The sequence below is a fragment of the Dendrobates tinctorius genome, unplaced genomic scaffold (genome assembly GCF_039654945.1).
Source record: "Dendrobates tinctorius isolate UK_male_01 unplaced genomic scaffold, ASM3965494v1 ptg000107l, whole genome shotgun sequence".
NCBI lineage: Eukaryota > Metazoa > Chordata > Amphibia > Anura > Dendrobatidae > Dendrobates > Dendrobates tinctorius.
Window position 1 is genome coordinate 45,171,844 of NW_027361775.1, and position 24,799 is coordinate 45,196,642.

General features: G+C 45.9%; 1 protein-coding gene across 1 annotated transcript in view; it reads left to right on the plus strand.

Moving 5' to 3' along the window:
• CLDN16 (claudin 16) overlaps window positions 1-24,799 on the plus strand; it is a 215,705-nt gene that overhangs the window by 21,896 nt on the left and 169,010 nt on the right. The gene's annotated exons all lie outside the window — the stretch shown is intronic.

The following is a 24,799-nucleotide window of genomic DNA, read 5'->3' on the forward strand; positions in this document are numbered from 1 at the left end:
AATAGCACCTGTAACTTACCTGTGGCACCTAACAGGTGTTGGCAATAACTAAATCACACTTGCAGCCAGTTGACATGGATTAAAGTTGACTCAACCTCTGTCCTGTGTCCTTGTGTGTAATACATTGAGCATGGAGAAAAGAAAGAAGACCAAAGAACTGTCTGAGGACTTGAGAAACCAAATTGTGAGGAAGCATGAGCAATCTCAAGGCTACAAGTCCATCTCCAAAGACCAGAACGTTCCTGTGTCTACTGTGCGCAGTGTCATCAAGAAGTTTAAAGCCCATGGCACTGTGGCTAACCTCCCTAGATGTGGACGGAAAAGCAACATTGACAAGAGATTTCAATGCAAGAATGTGCGGATGTTGGATAAAGAACCTCGACTAACATCCAAACAAGTTCAAGCTGCCCTGCAGTCCGAGGGTACAACAGTGTCAACCCGTACTATCCGTCGGCATCTGAATGAAAAGGGACTGTATGGTAGGAGACCCAGGAAGACCCCACTTCTTTCCCCGAGACATAAAAAAGCCAGGCTGGAGTTTGCCAAAACTTACCTGAAAAAGCCTAAAACGTTTTAGAAGAATGTTCTCTGGTCAGATGAGACAAAAGTAGAGCTTTTTGTGCAAAGGCATCAACATAGAGTTTACAGGAGAAAAAAATAGGCATTCAAAGAAAAGAACATGGTCCCTACAGTCAAACATGGCGGAGGTTCCCTGATGTTTTGGGGTTGCTTTGCTGCCTCTGGCACTGGACTGCTTGACCGTGTGCATGGCATTATGAAGTCTGAAAACTACCAACAAATTTTGCAGCATAATGTAGGGCCCAGTGTGAGAAAGCTGGGTCTCCCTCAGAGGTCATGGGTCTTCCAGCAGGACAATGACCCAAAACACACTTCAAAAAGCACTAGAAAATGGTTTGAGAGAAAGCACTGGAGACTTCTAAGGTGGCCAGCAATGAGTCCAGACCTGAATCCCATAGAACACCTGTGGAGAGATCTAAAAGTGGCAGTTTGGAGAAGGCACCCTTCAAATATCAGGGACCTGGAGCAGTTTGCCAAAGAAGAATGGTCTAAAATTCCAGTGGAGCATTGTAAGAAACTCATTGATGGTTACCGGAAGTGGTTGGTCGCAGTTATTTTGGCTAAAGGTTGTGCAACCAAGTATTAGGCTGAGGGTGCCAATACTTTTGTCTGGCCCATTTTGGGAGTTTTGTGTGAAATGATCAATGTTTTGCTTTTTGCTTCATTCTCTTTTGTGTTTTTTCATTTAACACAAATTAAATGAAGATAATAATACCAAAGAATTTGTGTTTGCAATCATTTTCAGGAAGAAACTGAGTATTATCTGACAGAATTGCAGGGGTGTCAAAACTTTTGGCCACAACTGTAATTTTAAAATATATCTCTTGTGAGGGACAGTGAAAGGCCGGGGTCACACTTGCGAGGAATTCGCACGAATCTCGCGTCTCAATACCCGGCACTGCCGCCAGCACTTGGGCCCGCAGTGTGTGGCTGCATGTATTTTTATGCAGCTGAGCGCTCCGGTCCCAAGTGCCGGCGGCAGTGCCGGGTATTGAGACGCGAGACTCGAGCGAGTTCCTCGCCAGTGTGGCCACTGTCAAATAGTCAGCATCTCACATATTACGGACACACAAATGAGACTAAAACGGGGTCATTTAACAAAAAACACAAAAGTCCTAAATCAGTGACCACAGAAAATCCACCCTAGCACAATAAAGAGAGTAAGGGCCCCGCTACATGCTTCAATGTCCCAGTGATCCCACCAACGATCCGACGTGGATGGGACCGCTGGGACATAGTTAGCTGATCGCTGGTGAGCTGTCATATAGGCAGACTCACCTGCGATCAGGACCAGCGAGCACCCTGGTATCCAGGGTAAACAGCTGGTAACTAATCACCGCGTGGTGCTTACTTTCCCGCTATTTACCCTGGATACCCGATCAGGACCAGAGAGCATGCTGGTATCCAAGGTAAACAGCGGGTATCTAAGCGCTGCGCTGCGCTTAGTTCCCTGCTGTTTACCCTGGATACCAGCTCTCAACATCTGCTGTATGGTGCTGGGAGTTTGCTGACTGTTGGTTTCTCGCTGTCACATGCAGTGATGTGTGCTGTCCAGTGGGAGACGAACGATAGATTTATGGTCCAGACCATAAGGCAATGATTAACGATCAGCTAACTAATCATTGATCGTTGCTATGTGCCACACGCAACGATGTCTGTTATGATTGAGTCACCGTAGGAGGCAAAAACAGAAATACAAGCTAAGTCCAGAAAACCAGAGAAGTTGGCAACTATCAGATTGCAGACCCCTGAACCTATCAACACAACTAGCAGTAGCCGTGAGGGGTTCCTACGATGCCCTAGACCCCTCGATCACAGCCGGAGAATTAAATAGGCCTAAAGAAAGAAAGGGGAAATCTAAACTGCCCCAGAGCAGACCCCAAAGCAATAGGCAGCCCCCAACATATAATGACGGTGAAGCAAGATGAAAACACTAACACAGACAGAAAGATAGACTGAGCAAAGCCGGGGCCCAAAACTACCTAGATAGGAAAGGACAGGAAGGCTGCTGTCTGCAATCTGCAAAAACTCTATCAAAGACATAAGCCAACAAGCTGATATGAAAAAGACCCTGAAGCAGCTAGGCTTCAAAAACTAAATCAGCACTCAGGTATTTTCAGAAGACAGAGCTAAAGGAATTCAGCACACCCCAGCAGGGAATGGCAGAAATCCAGAAAAACAAAGCAAAACAAAGTCAAAGCACAAATGCAAAAAGCCGAGCAGCAAACTTAGCTATAGAGGAGCAGGAATTCAGACTGGTCTCCAAGGATCCCACAGAGAAATCACCCGCAGGGCAGAAGGGCGTCGGCAGCCTTATATCCAGTGAGTAACTCCACTCAGCCAGTCATCATCATCAGCCTCAGGTGTTTGATAATCAGGCTCACTACCTTTCTTTACCAGAAGAGGGAGTTCCTCGGGCCTCAGTAGTGAAGGGGAAAATGAACTCACAACAGTACCTCCCCCTTGAGGAGGGGTCACCAAACCCTCAACCACGCCACCAGGGCGATCAGGGTGAGCCCAATGAAAGGCACGCACCTATCTTTTGGCATGAATATCAGAGGCAGAGACCCAGGAATTATCCTCCTGACCATAACCCTTCCACTTAACCAAATACTGGAGTCTCCGTCTAGCCAAACGGGAATCCAGTACTTTCTCTACCTCATATTCCATGTTACCTTCAACCAATACAGGGTCTGGAGGTGCCACCCCCGGAACAACAGGTTCAACAAACCTCTTCAACAAAGATTTATGGAACACATTATGGATTTTAAATGTGACAGGAAGAGCCAAACGAAAAGAGACCAGATTAATAATCTCCACAATCTTGTAAGGTCCAATAAATCTAGGCTTAAACTTAGGAGAAGCCACCTTCATAGCAATATTTTTTGATGATAACCACACCATATCACCAACCTTAAACTGGGGACCAATGGTCCTATGTCGGTTGGAAAACCGCTGGGCCTTTTCCTGGGAGAGAGATAACTTATACACCACTTGGTCCCAGATCTGGTGCATTCTCTCCACCACAGTGTCAACACCTGGGCAGGCAGAGGGCTCCACCTGCCCTGAAGATAATCGAGGATGAAACCCAAAGTTACAAAAAAAAGGTGACATCAAAGTGGCAGAACTAGCTCTATTATTTAAAGCAAATTTGGCCAAGGGCAAAAATGAAACCCAATCATCCTGATCAGCAGAAATAAAACATCTCAAATATGACTCCAAGGTCTGGTTTGTTCTCTCTGTCTGCCCATTGGTCTGAGGGTGAAAAGCAGAGGAGAAAGACAACTGAATTCCCAGCCTGGAACAGAAAGTTCTCCAAAATGTAGACACAAACTGGACTCCTCTGTCAGATACAATGTTCTCAGGAATCCCGTGCAAACGAACCACCTGTTGTAAAAACAGGGGCACCAACTCAGAGGAAGATGGCAACTTAGGGAGTGGTACAAGATGAACCATCTTAGAGAACCTATCACAAATCACCCAAATAACAGTCATCCTTTGAGAGACAGGCATATCAGAGATGAAATCCATTGAAATATGGGTCCATGGCCTCTTGGGGACAGGCAAAGGCATCAACAACCCACTAGAGCGAGAACACGATTTAGACCGGGAGCACATCCCACAGGACTGCACAAAATTCCTGACATCACGAGACAAGGCGGGCCACGAAAAAAACCGACTCACCAGATCTCTAGTACCAAAAATACCTGGATGACCAGCCAAAGCAGAGCAATGAACTTCAGACATCACTCTCTTCTTCCACTGGTCAGGAACATACAACTTTCCACTGGGACAACGCTCAGATTTGTCCTCCTGGAACTCTTCCAGAGCACGTCTCAAATCGGGCGAGATGGCAGAAAGAACTACCCCTTCGCCTAAAATGGTAGCAGGCTTGGTCACCACAGGAGAATCAGCAAAGAAGCTCCTAGAGAGGGCGTCTGCCTTGACATTCTTCGTTCCAGGAAGAAAAGAAACCACAAAATCAAAACGTGTAAAAAACAAGGCCCACCTAGCCTGTCTAGGGTTCAAGCGCTTAGCCGACTCTAGGTAAATCAAATTCTTGTGGTCAGTGAGGACCACGACTTGATGCTTGGCTCATTCCAACCAATGTCTCCACTCCTCAAATGCCCATTTCATGGCCAACAGTTCCCTATTCCCCACATCATAGTTACGTTCAGATGGAGAGAACTTTCGGGAAAAGAAAGCACAGGGATTCATTTTAGATGTTACAGGATCCTTTTGGGACAAAACAGCTCCTGCACCAATCTCAGAAGCATCCACCTCTACCTGGAATGGAAGTGAGACATCAGGTTGCCGCAAAACCGGGGCGGAGGTGAATCTTCGCTTCAGCTCCTGAAAGGAAAAAACAGCCTCCGGAGACCAATTTAACACATCAGCACCCTTCTTAGTCAAATCAGTCAATGGCTTGGCAATACTAGAAAATTTTGCTATAAATTTCCGATAAAAATTAGCAAAACCCAAAAACTTCTGAAGGGCCTTCAAAGAAGTGGGCTGAACCCAATCGTAAATGGCCTGTACCTTGGCCGGGTCCATTTCAATAGTTGACGGGGACAAAATAAATCCCAAAAAAGAAATCCTCTGTACTCCAAAAAGGCATTTAGATCCTTTGACATACAGGGAATTCTCCCTCAAGATCCGGAACACAGTCCGAATATGTTCCACATGAGAATCCCAATCCTTGGAGAAGATCAAAATATCATCCAGATAGATAATCAAAAATTTATCGACAAAATCTCGGAAAATATCGTTCATGAAGCACTGGAAGACAGAAGGGGCATTAGTGAGCCCAAAAGGCATCACCAGGTACTCAAAATGTCCCTCCGGAGTATTAAACGCCGTCTTCCATTCATCCCCATGCTTAATGCGAATAAGATTATACGCCCCCCTGAGGTCAAGCTTGGTAAACCAGCAAGCACCTTTAACTCTGGAGAATAGATCAGAAATCAGGGGTAACGGATACTGATATTTAACAGTAATTTTGTTGAGGGCACGATAATCAATACAAGGTCTTAATGATCCATCCTTTTTGGCTACAAAAAAAAACCCAGCACCTAAGGGTGACGAGGATGGTCTAATATGACCCTTCTCTAATGCCTCCTTAATATAGGATCGCATAGCCTCGTGCTCGGTTACAGATAAATTGAAGAGCCGACCCTTGGGAAATTTACACCCCGGGCTCAGTTCAATTGCACAGTCATAACTCCTATGAGGAGGCAGAGACGCAGACTCATTCTCACTAAATACATCATAAAAGTCCGCCAAATAATCAGGAACATCATGCGACTGAGGAGAGGTGGAAAACACCGGAGCCTCACTAAAGGCACACCGACAACCCCAACTCACCACAGACACAGATTTCCAATCCAAAACTGGATTATGAATTTGTAACCTGGGAAACCCCAGAACAATAGTATCATGCAGATTATGCAACACCAAAAATCTGCAATTTTCTTGATGGTCTGGGGCGACCCGCATTACCACCTGGGTCCAAAACTGAGGTTTATTTTTAGCCAAAGGAGTAGCATCAATCCCCCTCAAAGGGATAGGCGTCTGCAGAGGTGTCATCGGAAATCCACAACGTTTAGCAAAATCCAAGTCCATTAGGTTTAGGGCTGCTCCCGAATCCACAAAAGCCTTGGCGGAAAATGTGGACAGGGAGCAGATCAGAGTAATAGCCAGAAGAAACTTAGGTTGAACACCCCCAACAGAAAACGTGTGTGCAAAGCGTTTCTCTCGTTTAGGACAGACAGAAATAATATGAGAGGCATCTCCACAGAAAAAACACAACTTATTACACCTTCTGAACTCCTGACGCTGCTCTCTGGAAAAAACTCTATTACATTGCATAGGTTCAGACATTTGTTCAACAGGTGGCAACACCTCTCGTGCAGCTTTGCGTTCGCGCAAACGCCGATCAACCTGAATGGCTAATAACATAGAATCGTCAAGACCAGAGGGAACAGGAAATCCCACCATAGTATCTTTTACGGCTTCTGACAACCCCTTCCGAAAGAGAGCAGCCAAGGCACTATCATTCCAGGTAGTAAGTACTGCCCACTTTCGGAATTTTTGACAGTACAATTCTGCAGAATCACGACCCTGGTTCAATGCCAGCAGGGTCTTTTCAGCCTGATCAATGGCATTAGGTTCGTCATACAACAACCCCAAGGTCTGAAAAAATGCGTTCACATTAGTCAGAATAGGATCATCTGATTTCAAAGAAAACGCCCAATCCTGGGGATCGCCACGCAGCAAAGAGATGACAATTTTAACCTGCTGCGTGGAGCTCCCTGACGAGTTAGGCTTCAAGGCAAAAAATAATTTACAATTATTTTTGAAATTCAAAAATTTAGACCGATCCCCAAAAAATACATCAGGTGTAGGAATCTTTGGTTCAGCAGCATGTGAATGAGCAAGGTAGGCGGAAATTCCCCGCACTTCCGCAGCGAGCTGCTCCACACGATCAGACAATTGCTTTATCTCCATTGAGAGAAAAAAAAATTCCCCCTACGGCCTCAGAGATATAGAGGAAAAAATATATACACTTTTTTTTTTTTTTTTTACAATTCTTTCCTGCTATTGAGTACCCTAGGATCTTCGGTACGGGCTGGTGATTCTGTTATGATTGAGTCACCGTAGGAGGCAAAAACAGAAATACAAGCTAAGTCCAGAAAACCAGAGAAGTTGGCAACTATCAGATTGCAGACCCCTGAACCTATCAACACAACTAGCAGTAGCTGTGGGGGGTTCCTACGATGCCCTAGACCCCTCGATCACAGCTGGAGAATTAAATAGGCCTAAAGAAAGAAAGGGGAAATCTAAACTGCCCCAGAGCAGACCCCAAAGCAATAGGCAGCCCCAACATATAATGACGGTGAAGCAAGATGAAAACACTAACACAGACAGAAAGATAGACTGAGCAAAGCCGGGGCCTAAAACTACCTAGATAGGAAAGGACAGGAAGGCTGCTGTCTGCAATCTGCAAAAACCCTATCAAAAACATAAGCCAACAAGCTGATATGAAAAAGACCCAGAAGAAGCTAGGCTTCAAAAACTAAATCAGCACTCAGGTATTTTCAGAAGACAGAGCTAAAGGAATTCAGCACACCCCAGCAGGGAATGGCAGAAATCCAGAAAAACAAAGCAAAACAAAGTCAAAGCACAAATGCAAAAAGCCGAGCAGCAAACTTAGCTTTAGAGGAGCAGGAATTCAGACTGGTCTCCAAGGATCCCACAGAGAAATCACCCACAGGGCAGAAGGGCGTCGGCAGCCTTATATCCAGTCAGTAACTCCACTCAGCCAGTCATCATCATCAGCCTCAGGTGTTTGATAATCAGGCTCACTACCTTTCTTTACCAGAAGAGGGAGTTCCTCAGGCCTCAGTAGTGAAGTGGAAAATGAACTGACAACAGATGTCGTTTCGACATTGTTGCAACGTCACCAAACTGGTGGCGTTGCAACGATATCGTTCACAATATCGTTGTGTGTAACGGGGCCTTAAGCGGACGGATAAATGTATACGATTGTGCAATGATAGAGAGAAGGTTTAGTAAAGCAACCTTTACCTATATTCAGTTCTAAGTATAAAAAATGTGTGACACAAAGTTCTGCACGATTATTATTATTGCATGATCGTGTATATTTTCTGTATCTGTCTGCTTTTACTCCCTTCATTTGTACTAGAGTGGATTTTCTGTGATCACTGATTTAGGATTTTTGTTCCATGTACCAAGCTCCCGTTTTAATCACATTTGTTGGTCAGAAATATGGGAGACGCTGGTTATTTCTGTGTCATTCCCAAGATTCATCTTTTAAATGAGATTTGTCTTATGCTTATCATGTAAAATAAATATTTATTTGATTGTATTTGCTTTTTTCTTCACTCCAATGTAAGTCCTGCGGTTTTTTTTTTCATTTTTGGGACCTTTTTATGTTGCTATTTCTGATGCATTGTCACTTTTCCTAATTGCCGCACCTCTGTTGGCATTTCTTCCATGTCTGCGTTCAGTGCCGCATTCTCTTATTTAGACTTGTATAGTCACGTTTATTTAAGGTGATTAAGAGTCATTTTAATCCCTTCCCAAGTTCTGCTATACTTATATGTTGCAGTGGGAAAGGAATTCCCACGAAGCCTCAAATATATATGCTGCAGTCATGGAGCTCAGAAGCAGCGGGTGTCCATTGTGAATTATAGGAGATACTCGGCTGCAATGGCTGGTGGCCTGGTGCAAGCACCAATCACAGACATTTAACCTTACCATTACACTGTATATACTGACTTAGGCATGTAGTTTGTTGTGAGAGCGAGGGGGCTCACTCTTTCACTCCATCGGCACCCTCTTGACGTGATTGTGGGGTGCCCTTGATTGTCATAGCAACAAGTCAAGCAAAAGCAGATTTTAACAGACCTCCTTGCATTATATTACAGGGTTTTAGACCAGTGATCATACTGAGGTGAACGTTTAAGTCCATAGTATGCAATAAAATTTTGAAAAAAGAAAAATGCTTTGCGACTAGAAATGCTGTATTTATGCAAAAAACAAAAATAAACAGAAAACGTATGCATAATCACTGTATCTGGAACAACCCAAGCTATAACACTGTCCAAGTGGCGTACCGCCAATGGCAGCAGACCAAGCGGCCGTTATGGAGCCGTGAGTTGGGGGGTCCCCCACTCAGCATCATGCTTTCAACTGTATTAGCTTCGTGGTCCTGGATGCCGATACAGTTGAAAATAGTGTTGGGAGAGGGAGTTGTCAGATGATGTTCCCTCTTGCATCATTCGGCCCCTGTGACTGAGCTTTGTGACGTCTCAGTGCAGAGGGTGCAATGATGTCACTTCAATGAGCCCTTTGTGATTAGCAATGCAGAAAATCAGAAGGCACGCTGCAGAGACCAGAGCAGCGGGGAAAGGGGAGAGGTGAGTATTTATCTATTTTCAATTTAGGGATCATAATACTGTATGAAGGACTCCATGTGCTGTTCCGTGTAAGTTATGCTATGTTTCTATGTATTGTATATGTCATGTTTTACAATGTACTGTTCTTGCAAGCTGCTCTGCTGCCACCTAATGGCCTTTTCTGTATAGCAGCCTGTAACTAATTCTTATGGTGTGCCTTTCACTTCCGGTTCAGGGGTCACGTCTTCTTCTTCCTCCTTGCATAATACAATATGGAGGACTGTCTCGAGCCCATAATACGTTTTGAAGGACTATCTAGGCCATTATACTGTATAGAGAAATATGTGGGGCGCATTATACTGTTTGCAGGACTATAAGGTGAACATTATACTGTTTGCAAGTTTATGTGAAGGGGATGTTTTACTGTTGGCATGTCTATGTAAGGGGGTGGGCTTTATACTGTTTGCAGGTATATGTGGGGGTCAATTATGCTGTTTGTAGTTATATTTGAAATGCCGGTACATTGATTGAAGGTATATATGGTAGGTCATTACACTGTTTCGAGTCTATGAGTGAACCCCTATACTGTTTGGAGGGCTATGTGGGGTCATTATTCTGTATGCAAGCAACATTACAGTGTAAAGGTTCATGGGGGTCCATAATGTTGTGTAGAGGGCTGTGTAGGGATCAATGTACTATTTGAAGGGCTGGGTTAGGGCCGTTATACTGTTTAAATGGCTAGTGGCAGGCATTATACAGGGTGGATGAGTATGTTTGAGCCATCATACTAAATGGAGGAGTGGGTCGCCCTCCCAGGGCTGTGGGGTACTCGGTACCGGGTCGGTCTCTCAAAGGGGAATGTCACAGCAGCGGTGACCCGGTCCGTGGCCCTGGGCGCCCATGTAAAAGGGGAATGTGATAGAATAAAGTTTATGAGTGAATGATTCGTGACACCACCTGTGGTGTTCGGCAATGGAGATGTTATGCCGACGCTGCAGACAGATCCCCTGAGACAGATGGTGTGGAGCAGCTATGATGTTGTGGCCCTCCACAGGTAGGGCAGTAATCCCAGGGCAGTGAGGATAGGTGTTGAGGAAGAGGGTGTAGTGTCTGACACAGAGATGTAGCTGTGCTGACGGGGTTGCAGGAAGAAGGCAAGGACACAACAGGGTGCAGTTTCTTTACCTTTACTTTGCTTGGCAAATGCAGTCCAGGGTCCAGATTACAGATGGCACAGGAGCTGGCTAGCCTGGAAGCAACTTAGGAATCTCTCTAAGCAGATGGGTTGTGTAGTCTCCTTCGTAGCGCTTAGATTTAGGTACTTGCAGTACTGTGTTACACTGAAGTTCCACTTGCTTATTCTCTTTAGAACTTCCTCATATGGCAGACAGCTGTAGCCTTCCTCTTCTGGCTCACACGTCGCTGTTGTGCCTCCAAGTCTTATGTGGGAATAGAGCATTTACAGCTTCCTATTCCTCCGGTTTCTGTTGCAGGACCATCAGTGTCCGTATAGCCTTGGAGACCGGACTCCAGATCAAGCGCTATAGCTGGGAATGAGCCTGAACTCTCTGCTCAATCTCCCAGCTCCTCTCTTCACGTCCACACACGTTGCCCTCCTCACACGAACTCTCCTTTTCCTGTTGTGAGTTCATTTTCCCCTTCACCGTCGATGTCTGATGAACTCCCTCTTCTGGTGAAGGAAGGTAGTGAGGCTGATTACCAAACACCTGATCTTGTAGATGATGACTGGGTAACAGGAACTTCTGACTGGATATAAGGCAGCCGACGCCCTTCTGAGTTGCTGGTGATTTCTCGGAGACCAGTCTGATTCCTGCTTCCCAAAGATAAGTTTTTGCTCTGCTATTGAACTTAGTTTTGTTTTGTTTACCTTGTTTTTTGGAGTTCAGCCATCCCCAGTCGGGGGTGTGCTGAGTTCCATTTTTGTCTCTGATCAGTTTGTCTCTTTGCTCTGTCTTCAGAATTTACCTGAGTGCTGATATAGTCATTTTGAAGTCCTAGCGACTTCAGGGCCTGTTTTTCCTATCAGACGGTTGGGACATTTTTTGGTAGGGTTTTTTACGGATTGCAGACAGCAGCTTTTCTATCCTGTCCTTTTTAGTTAGCTTGGGCCTCATCGTTTGCTCAACCTATCTTTCTATCTGTGTTAGTGTTTTCATCTTGCTTCACCGTCATTATATGTTGGGTGCTGCCTTTTGCTTTGGGGTCTGCTCTGGGGCAATTTAGATTTCCTCTTTCTTTCTTTAGGCCTATTTAGTTCTCAGGCTGTGATCGAGGGGTCTAGGGCATCATAGGAACCCTCCACGGCTACTGTTAGTTGTTGTGGATAGGATCAGGGGTCTGCAATCCGATAGCTACCAACCTCTCCGGTTTTCTGGACTTAGCTTGTATTTTTGTTTTTTCCTCCTTTGGTGACTCATTCATAACATTTTCCCTTCCTGGCCCCCAGAGAGTAGCTCTTCCCCCAGTTTTGGATTAGAGCTCCCTCTGCTGGCCTGGAATGAGAACTGTGTTGTGTGTTGTGGTTAACTGCCAATGAGATCCTTTATTCTTTCCAAGCATGACATCCCACTCCCTAGGAGGAAGGCAATGCCACTGTGGCGACCATACTCCTGGGGGCGCCACATTCCCCCCTAGTGCAATTCAGTACTCCCGTTCTGAAGAGAAAACATGTAAACATATAAACAATCAGAAATATAACAAGATTTCCAAAAGTGAAAAATACAAGAAAAACACAAAAAAGAAAAGCCCAAAGCTCAAAAATAGTCCTGATGACGATTAGTCCATGCGTCAATGTCCATGGTGCAATTCCTGAGCAAGTTGGTAAACTATTTACAAGTACAGTTTTTGACCACACATAATCCTGTGGTCCAATTGTCCATTGAAACAAAATAAAATATCCAAAAAGTCTTACAGAGTCTCTGTAGGCACCAAACTTGAAACATTGCATATTTACAGATTAACATTTGCAAAACTTATCTATGTGCGGAACCTTAGGGGTGGTATATCTTGGGTACTACGGACAGATCAACGTAGCACTGGTGTGGGTAAACTGGGTAGTAGCCATCTGCGGACTCTTTGACTCACCATGGGCATGACAGATTCACCACTGGCAGGGCAAAGGTTCTCTGACTCCACTGCTGGTGTAGCATCTGCTGCCTGAACTTCCTGATTTTCAGAATTCTCTTGAGTCTCTGCTACTTCAGTTGCAGTAGACTGGGGAAAGATTAGGACAGGAACTACGATGGCTTGATCCATTCTTGTTCAATTTGCAGAAAATTCCCCGAGTACAGTGTTGACCTTCTCTTCTCCTTCCTCTATGGGCTGAAGGTTGTTTTGTTCATCCATCCTTCCTTTCATTTAGCTGGTCAGGGCACAGTTTCAGATGATCCCTCGATACTGCTGATGAGATTTCTCCTCCATCCTTACTGATAAGGCACACTTTAGTGTTGTCAAAGTTTGATGGTAGGACAGTGTAGGTTTCAGCTTTCCATTGGTCATCCAATTTATGCATCCTTCTTTTCCTCTTTAGGACTTGTTCTCCTGGTGTCAAGGGAACTGCAGTTGCATGTTGATTGCAGTTGTTCTCCTGTTTTTGTCTCGCCTGAGCTAGACTCTTTTCTATACACTCTTGTACTCTATGGTACTGCTGCTGCTGCCATTCTGTATCCCAATCAGCATCTGGTGATGATACCTCAGGTGTCAGGACTCCCATGTCCAAAACAATAGGCAGCTTGCCAGGCCTCGCTCTCATTAGGTAGGCTGGAGTGCAGTTGGTGGAATTCACAGGAATGTGATTGTAGAGGTCGACCAGATCTGGCAACTTTTCTGGCCACAGATTCCTCTCTTCCAAAGGCAAGGTCTTCAGTAGATCGATCACCACTTGATTCATCTTTTCACACATGCCATTGGCCTGTGAATGGTACGGTGTTGTCCTGATCTAGTTGCAACCGTACAAGTTACAGAATTCCTGGAACACTTCCGCCTCAAAAGCTGGACCTTGATCTGTAAGCACTCGCTCGGGATATCCGTGTGGTCGACAAAAGTGCTGTTGGAATGCTCTGGCTGCTGTCCTGGCTGTTTGATCCTTGACAGGCACGACTACCAGGAATCTCGAGTAGTGGTCAATGATGGTAAGAGCATAAACGTAGCCTGAATGGCTTGGAACCAGCTTCACATGGTCCAGGGCTACCAACTCGAGTGGCTGCAAAGGAGCTCGCTGGCTGTTATGGTCCTTTCTGCGCAGGTTGCATTGTCCATACTCCCGGCAACAATTTTCAATGGCCTTCCTCATACCAGCCCAGTAGAATCTCTCCCAGAGCAAGGCCTCCAACTTCTTCCATCTGAAGTGTCCAGCTCCATTGTGGTATGCTTCCAAGACCATTGATGTCTCCCTCTTTGAGACTACCACCTGCCAGACCAACTCATGAGTGTGGGCATTGATACTGCTCCGACAAAGCTTTCCCTCATAGATGAACAGCCGGCCTCTCTCCTTCCACAACTGCTGGGTTTCTTCAGGAGCATCTGGACCTGGGCGTGAGTAAGCTTGTGACAGTAGCGCCTTTACCAGATGGACTGCGGGGTCGCTATCCTGCGTTTCTGCCCAGTCATGATGAGGCAATGGATTTAGGGTGGCCTCTTTCACGATAGACCGCCTGTTTCTCACTCCTTGGGCACGTTGGGCCGCAATTGGCCGGTGGAAGGCAGGTAACTCTATTTTCTATTTCTTCGAGTGCCTCAGGGTCTTCTCCTGCATATGGCAGATTGGGCATTCTGGACAGCGCATCAGCATTGGCATTCTTGTGCCCCGCTCGGTAGTTGAGGGTAAATTCATAGTTAGACAGCCGGGCCATCCATCGCTGCTCCAGTGCACCTAGTTTTGCAGTTTCCAAGTGAGTCAACGGGTTGTCGTTCGTGAAGATGGTAAACTTGGCTGAAGCTAGGTAATGCTTGAATCGTTCAGTCACAGCCCAGACTATGGCGAGGAACTCCAGTTTGAAGGAACTGTAGTTGTCAGGATTCCTTTCAGTGGGACGAAGCTTCCTGCTGGCATAGGAGATCACTCTTTCTTTGCCATTCTGTACCTGTGACAGTACTGCTCCCAGTCCCACGTTGCTGGCATCAGTATACAGAACAAATGGTTGGTCAGAATCTGGGTAGGCCAGAACTTCATCTCCTGTGAGAGCCATTTTCAGTTGAGTGAAGGACCTCTCCAATTCCTCATTCCATTCAAATGTAGGACTCGTCTTCCTGGCTTTCTTGGGCTGGCCCACCAGAAGATTTTGCATAGGTGTGGCTATCTCAGTGAAGCCTTTGATGAACCTTCGGTAGTAGCCTACCAACTCGAGGAATTGACGTACCTCATGGAGGTTGCTGGGCTTCTGCCATTCCCGGATGACAGTGACTTTGTCAGGATCCTGTGCCACACCTTCTGCACTCACTACATGACCGAGGTACTGTACCTTGGGCTTCAGGAGGTGGCATTTGGAAGGCTTCACTTTCAGGCCAAAGTTGGACAAGGCTTCAAACACCTCAGCCAGGTGCTTCAGATGGTCTTCATAAGTCTTGGAGAAAACAATGACATCATCAAGGTACAACAGGACTGTCTCGAAGTTCTAGTGTCCAAGACAGCACTCCACTAGCCATTGAAATGTCCCTGGGGCGGTGCAGAGCCCGAACGGCATGTAGTTAAATTCGCAGAGACCCATTGCTGTGGTAAACGCTGTTTTCTCCTTGTCTGCCTCTGCCACGGGAACCTGCCATTACCCACTAGTGAGATCTAAGGTGGAAAAATAATTGGCAGTTTTAAGTGCGGCTAATGATTCCTCAATTCTGGGCAATGGGTAGGCATCCTTATGTGTAATGCTGTTAATTTTTCTGTAATCAACACACATTCTCATAGTACCATCTTTCTTTTTCACAAAGACTATTGGAGCTGCCTAAGGGCTACAACTATCTCCGATCACACCAGCCGCCTTCATTTCTTGCAACATACTTTTGGCACATTGATATTGTGTTGGGGGTATAGGCCGGTACCTTTCTTTAATGGGTGGATGGTCTCCAGTGGGGATATGGTGTTGAACCCCTTTTGCCTTCCCAAAGTCTAGAGGGTGTTTACAGAATACCCGCTTCTACTCCTGAGTCACTCGGTAAACCCCACTCTTTTGGTATGAAGGGGTGGAGTCAGTTTCCACATGCAGCTGCTGACACCACTCTTCCAGCTGCTATACAGAGCCATTGTCCTCCGCCTGTATTGCGTTGTTACTGACAGTAAGCAGCTTAGCAACTGTGGCATACCGAGGTATTATACCTCATCCTCCCCACAATTCAAGAGGCGTACAGGTACTCTCCCTTTGCGGACATAAACTACTCCTATGGCTGTCAGGACAGTGGGCCGGCTATCAGTGTACACTGGCTGTACCAATGCTTGGTAATCTTTTCCTCTGAGGCCTATGGCTGTCCGACACCAAATTAACATTTCACATCTGAGGGGTATCACAATGGGGAAAGGATCACTCACTCTGACGCTGCCAATTTCTCCGCCAGAGAGTTCTACCTGCTGTCTTTGCATCAGGGCCTTGACCTCCTTCTGCAGGATTCGTTGTTCACTGGAACCAGCAGTCTCAGCCACCTGTTGCAACAAAACAATAACCCCAGCAAGACAATTTTCAATCACATTAGTACCTAAGGTCATCATTGGATTACATTCTCGTTGATCAATGTCTTCAACTATCAGACCTTGAGATTTTAACTCTACTCGCCCTACTTTAATAGTAATCTCTTTACATCCTACTTGCGGCAAAGACTGACCATTGCTGGCATCTACTGTCAGTTCATCACTTGGGCCACGAGTAAGTTCAGAGTCAGCCCAATACCGCTTGTAAAGGATATATGGCATAGTTGTCACCTAACAGCCAGTGTCCAGCAAAGCGTTCATGGGGATGCTGTCAATCACCACTGGGAGGACCGGTCGCCTTCCAACATACTTGGCTCGCCAGTTCTTTGGGCCTTGAGGTCCTACTCCTGGGGGTTGACCCTCTGCCCCAGGGGTTGCTCGTATAAATAACAGAACCTTGCAATGTGGCCTGCCTTGTGGCAGTGACGACAGATGGGACGTCCGTCCAGGTCATAGCGATCGTTGTCTCTCCCTCGGCGTGGTGGGATCCTCTTCTTCCGTAGCCATGGGACATCCTCTGGACTGGAGGCCAGCTGGATCTTCTCCTTTGATGACACCTGCAGGGACTGCACAGTTTTGGCAAGTGCAGCCATATTTTTGGTCAGCTCCTGGACCTGAAGACATAGTTCGGCAGAAGGGTCTTTGTCCAGAGTCTGTGCATCAGCCTCCACCAGGTTGAGAGGGAAAGATGCTGCTTCTTGATGGTATGTGATTGCAGGGTGCCTAGGGGGTGCTGGACGGCTGACATTAGGTTCATGCAGCACCCGAATAGCCCTGTCTTTGAAGTCTGCAAAGTCTAGGTCAGGGTTTTGTAGGGCTATGATGTGCAGCTGTGCACTGTGGGTACTGGATAGGAGGCCCTCAATAAATTGCTCCTTTAACAAGTCTGTCTCCATCTTTCACACTGTCTGGGTCAATCTGCTTTATGGCTCGCAGCGCCTCCTGGAGGTTAAGAGCATAGTCCCGTATACTGTCCTGCACTCTCTGCTTACACCCAAAGAATCTCATTTTTATTTCAGCTGCAGAGTGGGTGTCAAAGGTGCTTCTTAGCTTAGCCAGAATCTTTTTAACAGTCTCTTTATCAGGGTCCTGCCAGGCTTTTACTTCCCTCTGTGCTGCACCAGTTAGCTGCCCAATAAGGATGTTCACATTTTGGTTTTCAGACAGAGGATACACCTCAAACAAACTGCACAGTCTCTCTTTGAATTCACTCAGGGTATGTGACTCACCTGAGTACTGCGGTAGCCAGGCTGCTCCCGGTATATAGGGCATGGACAGCGGCATTATGGGGACTGCTGCGGTGGGCGCTGATTCTTGTGGCACTGTGGAGGCAGCGCTGGCTGCTGGATGCAGCGGCGCTATGGGAGCCGCAGCTGCGCTGGGCCCTGCAGCTTGTGGCACTGTGGGGTTTGCAGTAGCATCTGCCGCTGCTCTGCTCTTGCTTCAGACATTCTCTTCCCCCCCTAGTTAACGTTTGGCCAGGCCCTGGGTTGTGCTGGCTTACCGGCTGCTGCTCCACCGGCTGGACGATTGGGGGGGACGCCGGGGCCTCGGCTTCTCACTTCTCGCGCGCTGGCCTCTTCCTGCACGGCGCTTCCCTTTTCGCGCTCTCCTGCTGGCTCCGCCCATGACGGCCCGCCCCTTTGGCTTCCCACGTGCACCAAGTGGTGGGGTAATGGCGGCAACTGCACAAATAGTCTAAGGCACACAACACAGTCTCTGGCACACAGGACCCGGGGACACCGGGCTCCGTAAATCCTGTTCATGACACCAAAATAGGTCGCCCTCCCAGGGCTGTGGGGTACTTGGTACCGGGTCGGTCTCTCAAAGGGGAATGTCACAGCAGCGGTGACCCGGTCCGTGGCCCTGGGCGCCCATGTAAAAGGGGAATGTGATGGAATAAAGTTTATGAGTGAATGATTCGTGACGCCACCTGTGGTGTTCGGCAATGGAGATGTTAAGCCGACGCTGCAGACAGATCCCCTGGGACAGATGGTGTGGTGAAGCTATGATGTTGTGGCCCTCCACAGGTAGGGCAGTAATCCCAGGGCAGTGAGGATAGGTGTTGAGGAAGGGGGTGTAGTGTCTGACACAGAGATGTAGCTGTGCTGACGGGGTTGCAGGAAGAAGGCAAGGACACAACAGGGTGCAGTTTCTTTACCTTTACTTTGCTTGGCAAATGCAGTCCAGGGTCCAGATTACAGATGGCAGAGGAGCTGGCTAGCCTGGAAGCAACTTAGGAATCTCTCTAGGCAGATGGGTTGTGTAGTCTCCTTCCTAGCGCTTAGTTTTAGGTACTTGCAGTACTGTGTTACACTGAAGTTCCACTTGCTTATTCTCTTTAGAACTCCCTCGTATGGCAGACATCTGTAGCCTTCCTCTTCTGGCTCACACGTCGCTGTTGTGCCTCCGAGTCTTATGTGGGAATAGAGCATTTACAGCTTCCTATTCCTCCGGTTTCTGTTGCAGGACCATCAGTGTCCGTACAGCCTTGGAGACCGGGCTCCAGATCATGCGCTATAGCTGGGAATGAGCCTGAACTCTCTGCTCAATCTCCCAGCTCCTCTCCTCACATCCACACACGTTGCCCTCCTCACACGAACTCTCCTTTTCCCTTCCTGGCCCCTAGAGAGTAGCTCTTCCCCCAGTTTTGGTTCAGAGCTCCCTCTGCTGGCCTGGAATGAGAACTGTGTTGTGTGTTGTGGTTAACTGCCAGAGAGATCCTTTATTGCTTCCAAGCATGACATCCCACTCCCTAGGAGGAAGGCAATGCCACTGTGGCGACCATACTCCTGGGGGTGCCACAGGAGTGTGGAGAGTGTGGGGCCATTATACTGTATTGTGCGTGTGGAGACATGGTGGGTCAGCCGGCGCACCGGTCCACTTGCCAAGACCGCATAGACCAGGGATCATCCCAACTAATGCAAGCTCTCCTTTTAATGTGGGTGTAACACTACTCAGATAACACAGGGTGAGGGTAAAACAGTGTGGAAATATTTTATTGAACTACAAAATAGGCAGAACAATCCCAGAACAGTACTCAAGATGGTGCACATTACAGAGTCTCTCCCTTCCACTGACTCGCCGAGGAAATAGCAGTTGTTACTTCAGATGTTCCTGGGACGATTGCCCCACCTGTGGCACGTACACAGAGAGGAGGTAACGACAAGCGTAGGAAGATGACTGTCCATATCGGTTCAAGGCGAGTTCACTGGAAAGTCACAACCTGGCTTCTTGTTCCAGGGCCAACTACCCCACCTGTGGCACGCATAGAGAGAAGGTAATGAGAATCATAGAAAGATGACAGTCCATTGAGGTACATGGCCAGGTGACTGTGTAGTCCCAACCTGATTTTCCCTAATGTATCCATAGGTGCCAGTTGAAAGGATGGTCACAACCTGGTGTCTCCAAATGTATTCATAGGTGTCAGGTGACCGGTTGGTCCCAACCTGATTTCCCCAAACGTATACATAGGTGCCAGATAACCGGATGGTCCCAACCTGGTTTCTCCAAATGTATCCAAATGTGCCAGGTGCCAGGTGACCGGATGGATAGGGGGAAACTAGAAATTCTCCTATGGGGCCCCATGATTTCTATGTACTCTTCAGCGCTGTACTATCATTTAATACAGTGAACACGGTAAAAGAATAAATAGAAAACATGCCAAAAACTGTTTTTCATAATACTAACACACCAAAAATGTAATAAAAACAGATTAGACAGTTATATATAAAACAAATTGCATCACTGAAAATGGCATCCTATCCTGCAAAAAACAGGCCTCTGTATGGCCCCTTTATGATAACATCACAAGAACTAGAATATTGATCACATGTGCTTCCCACTCTCAAGTAAATGACCTCAGGACAATTATGGCATCTGCACAAAGTCGCTGAGATAAGAGTGACCTATCCATAAGAGATTGTAGGCCAGCAGTTTGTGCAAAAAAAATGTAGAGAGGCAGGAGAGCTGGAAGTGCATTGCCCACTCCCCCTGCACTTGTGGCTAAAATTTTTACACTAATTTTCTCTAAAATGACAAAATAGAATTCTTCAAGCAAGGTATTGATTTAATAAGGATTAAAGACTCTTTACAAATACACACATGGTCAAAATTGTTGGTACACCTCGTTTAATGACAGAAAAACCCACAATGGTCACAGAAATAACTTGAATCTGACAAAAGAAATAATAACTAAAAAATCTATAAAAATGTATAAATGAAAGTCAGACATTGCTTTTCAACCATGCTTCCACAGAATTTAAAAAAAAAATAAAACTCATGAGCTAGGCCTGGACAGAAATGACGGTACCCCTGAAAATAATGTGAGAAAAGGGACATGTTCATTCACGGTGTGTCCACTAATTAGCATCACAGGTGTCTACAATCTTGGAATCAGTGAAAGGGCCTGTATATAGGGCTACAAATACTCACTGTTCTGTTTGGCGACATGGTGTGTATCACACTCAACATGGACCAGAGGAAGCGAAGGAAAGAGTTGTCTCAGGAGCTTAGAAAGAAAATTATAGACAAACATGTTAAGAGTAAAAGTTATAAGACCATCTCCAAGCAGCTTGATGTTCCTGTGACAAAAGTTGCACATATTATTCAGAAATGTAAGCTCCATGGGACTATAGCTAACCTCCCTGGATGTGGCTGCAGGAGGAAAATTTATGACAAATAAAACTTCTAAACAGATTAAAGGTGAACTTCAAGCTCAAGGAACATCAGTGTCAGATTGCACCATCCGTCATTGCATAAGCCAAAGTCGACTTCATGGGAGATGACCAATGAGAAAACCATTGTTGAAAAAAAAATAAAAAGCCAGACTGGAATTTGCCAAACTACATGTTGACAAGCCACAAAGCTTCTGGGAGAATGTCCTATGGGCAGATGAGACAAAAATGGAACTTTTTGGCAATGCACATCAGCTCTATATTCACAGGTGAAAAATGAAGCATATCACCAAAAGAACACTGTCCCTACTGTGAAACATGGAGGAGGCTCTGTTATGTTCTGGGGCTGCTTTTCTGCATCTGGCACAGGGTGTCTAGAATCTTTGCAAGGTACAATGAAAACTCAAGACTATCAAGGGATTCTAGAGAGAAATGTGCTGCCCAGTGTCAGAAAGCTTGGTCTCAGTCGCAGGTCATGGGTCTTGCAACAAGACAATGACCCAAAACACACAGCTAAAAACACCCAAGAATGGCTAAGAGGAAAACATTGGACTATTTTGAAGTGGCCTTCTATGAGCCCTGACCTAAATCCTATTGAGCGCCTTTGGAAAGAGCTGAAACATGCCATCTGGAAAAGGCAACCTTCAAGCACGAGACAACTGGAGCAGTTTGCTCTTGAGGAGTGGGCCAAAATACCTGTCGAGTGGTGCAGAAGTCTCATTGACTGTTACAGGAATCGTTTCATTGCAGTGATTGCCTCAAAAGGTTGTGCAATAAATTAAGTTAAGGGTACCATCATTTCTGTCCAGGCCTATTTCATGAGTTTTATTTTTTTCAATTTATGTGGAAGCGTGGTTGAAAAGCAATGTCTGACTTTCATTTGTTCATTTTCATAGATTTTTTTCAATATTATTAATTTTGTCAGATTACAGTTATTTCTGTGACCATTGTTGGCTTTCTGTCATTATGTTATTAGTTAAGTTTGTAATATTCTGATGATAGGATGACTTTAAGTTCTGAACAGTTTGAGAATTTATGGAGTGCTTATCTCCAGAAGTACAAGTTGGACCACACTGTAAAATGACAATGGGGTCAAACAAGTCACTGCACTCATTGGTAAATTCCTTGTGTGTAATTTGCAAAATCATTTTGGGGGATTTTCGGCTATTCCGGTACCTCAAGGGCTCTGCAAGTGGCCTTGTTTAAAATTCTAGCCAAAATTGTACTCCAAATGCCAAATAGCATTTCTTACCTTCCACGCTCTGCTGTGTAGCCATATAATAGCTTTTGTCCATAATTAGGGTATTGCAGAATTCTGGAGAAATTGCTTTGCAATTTGCAGCATCTATTTTCTCCTATTAACACCTGTAAAAATGAAAAAAAGTGGTTAAAGCAATGTTTTAGGCAAACAAATGTAAGTTTTTGTTTTCTGATCTCACCATGGTGAATTTTTTGAGACTTGTAGTTTCTCAAATGGGTTCACTTTTGGGGAACTTTGAAAATGTCACATGACGCCCACAATCTCATCCAGTCAAAATTGCACTCCAAAAGCCACATAGCACACATTCCCTTCCATGTCATGTCATGTGCCCACACAATAGACTTTGTCTGGTATTATCATATTCAGGAGAAATAGGGTAGCTAATAGGGGGTCCATTTCTCTTGCAACCCTGTATGAAAATAGTGAAAATAAAAAAATTCAGTCTAAAACAACCTTTAATTTACAGTTAATAACATAATTTTTCATGTTTGCTTCCCAATGTTATAAACTTTTGTGATAAACCTGTATATCCAAACTGGTCACTTCATGTCTAGTTGAGTTCCTTTAGTGGTGTAATAATAATAATAATAAATTTTATTTCTATCGCGCCGACATATTCCGCAGCACTTTACATTTCAGATGGTACTTGTACAGACGATAGACATTACAGCATAACAATAATCACATAGATCATAACAGATTCCTAGGTGGTGGCAACTTTTGGGGATTTCTGCTGTTTTGGCACATCTGGGGCTCTGCAAATGTGACACTGTATTTGCACATCTATTCCAGCCAAATTTACACTTCAAAAGTGAAATTGCGCACCTTCCCCTTTATGCCATGCCATGTGCGCAATTCAGTAGTTTCTGACTGTATATGTGACATTGCTGTGTTCATCAGAAATTGGTTAACAAATTATTATCCATTTTCCCTGCTATGCCTTTTGAAAGTGGAAAGTTTGAGGCTAAAGCAATATTTTAGTTGAAAGAATATAATTTTTCATTTTCACTTCCCAATTTCATAAAATTTTGTGAAGCACCTGTGGGTTGAAAATGGTCATTACTTCCCTTAGTCAAATAAATGAGGGGTGTAATTTCCAAAACGAGATTACTTGTGATTGGTTTCTTCTGTTTTGGTACCACAGGATTGTGCAAGTGTGATATGATACCTGAATTCTAGTGATGAGCGAGCATGCTCGGTAATGCTTGGCACTCACCCGAGCACCGCAGAACTCGCGATGCTCGGCGAGCGCCAACCATTTCCGGGTTTGCTCAGTGGGTCCTCGGGTCACCGTCCTGCATGTTTAGAGCACCATTCAACATGCAGGGATTGTCTGCCATGCACTGTAATGCCGCAGCCATGTTGGTTGTGTCATTACAGTGACTGGGTGGCCGCGCAGTGTCATTAGGTCTATATCAGACCCAGTCGGACCTTGGGATGGAACACGTCCTACCGATGCCAAGAATTGCGGGCCCTACTTCAATCAGGGTTGCCCCCACACTTTACAGCTGCTGCACCTCCTCATCCTCCTCTTCAGCCTTCATCTCCGAAATGACCACATCAGTCACACGCTGAAGCACTGCAGCACTGCCTCAGCCAAGCGGCAACAGGCTGTGCTGAAGCTAATATGCTTAGTTGACAAACCGCACAATGCTGAAGAGTTGTGGACAGCTCTGAAAGAGCAGAGAGAGCTGTGGCTGACACCGCTGAACCTACAGCCACGCATGGTCGTGTGTGTCAATGGCCGGAACCTGGTGGCGGCTCTGAGGATACGCGAGCTCACACATGTACCATGCCTGGCCCATGTGCTAAATGTCGTGGTTCAGCGGTTTCTCAAAACCTACCCAGAGCTGCCGGGTCTGCTTGTGAATGTACGCTGCCTGTGTGCCCATTATAGAAAGTCAGCTACAGCTTCTTTCACCCATGCTGTGCTTTAGCAGCGTTTGCAGCTTCTGGCTCACTGACTGTTGTGTGATGTACCCACACATTTGAACTCTACACTGCATATGTTGGAAAGGATTTGTGAGCAGAAGAGGGCAATTGTTGACTTCCAGCATCAACAATGCCATCGATTTTCAGTTCAGACTCCGCTACTCTGTGTTCTGAAACGCTCTCTGCTCACAATCAAAGAGGATGCATTGCAGGCAGAGCACGATGAGCTGGAGCAAGGAACCATGCGGGGTGATTACACACAGCCCAGCCTCATGTCATCCCAATGTAGATTGGTTGACAATGAGGAAGAGGAGGAACAGGAGCTACTTTCATGCGCTATAGTCGTACTACAAGCACAACTGTCATAACATCTGTTCAGTGTGGATGGCCTGAGGAAAGGGAGGAGGAGGAGAAGGAGAGCATGGTCAGACATCCTCTTGGTGAGTACACGGAAGTCTTGTCTGTTAGCAGTCTGGCAAGCATGGCTGACTTTATGTTGCGCTGCCTTTCCCGTGACCCTCGTATTCTCTAAATTTTGGGTGACAGTCATTACTGGTTGATGACACTTCTAGATCTACACTACAAGGAGAACTTTCAATCTCTACTTCCAGAGGCAGACAGGTGCAGTACCAGAAGGCCATTGTTGCGGAATTATTAAAAATTTCCCATCTGAAAACACTCGCGGCAGAGGTCACAGTTTGTTGGACAACCAAGGTGTACAGACGAGAGAGACACA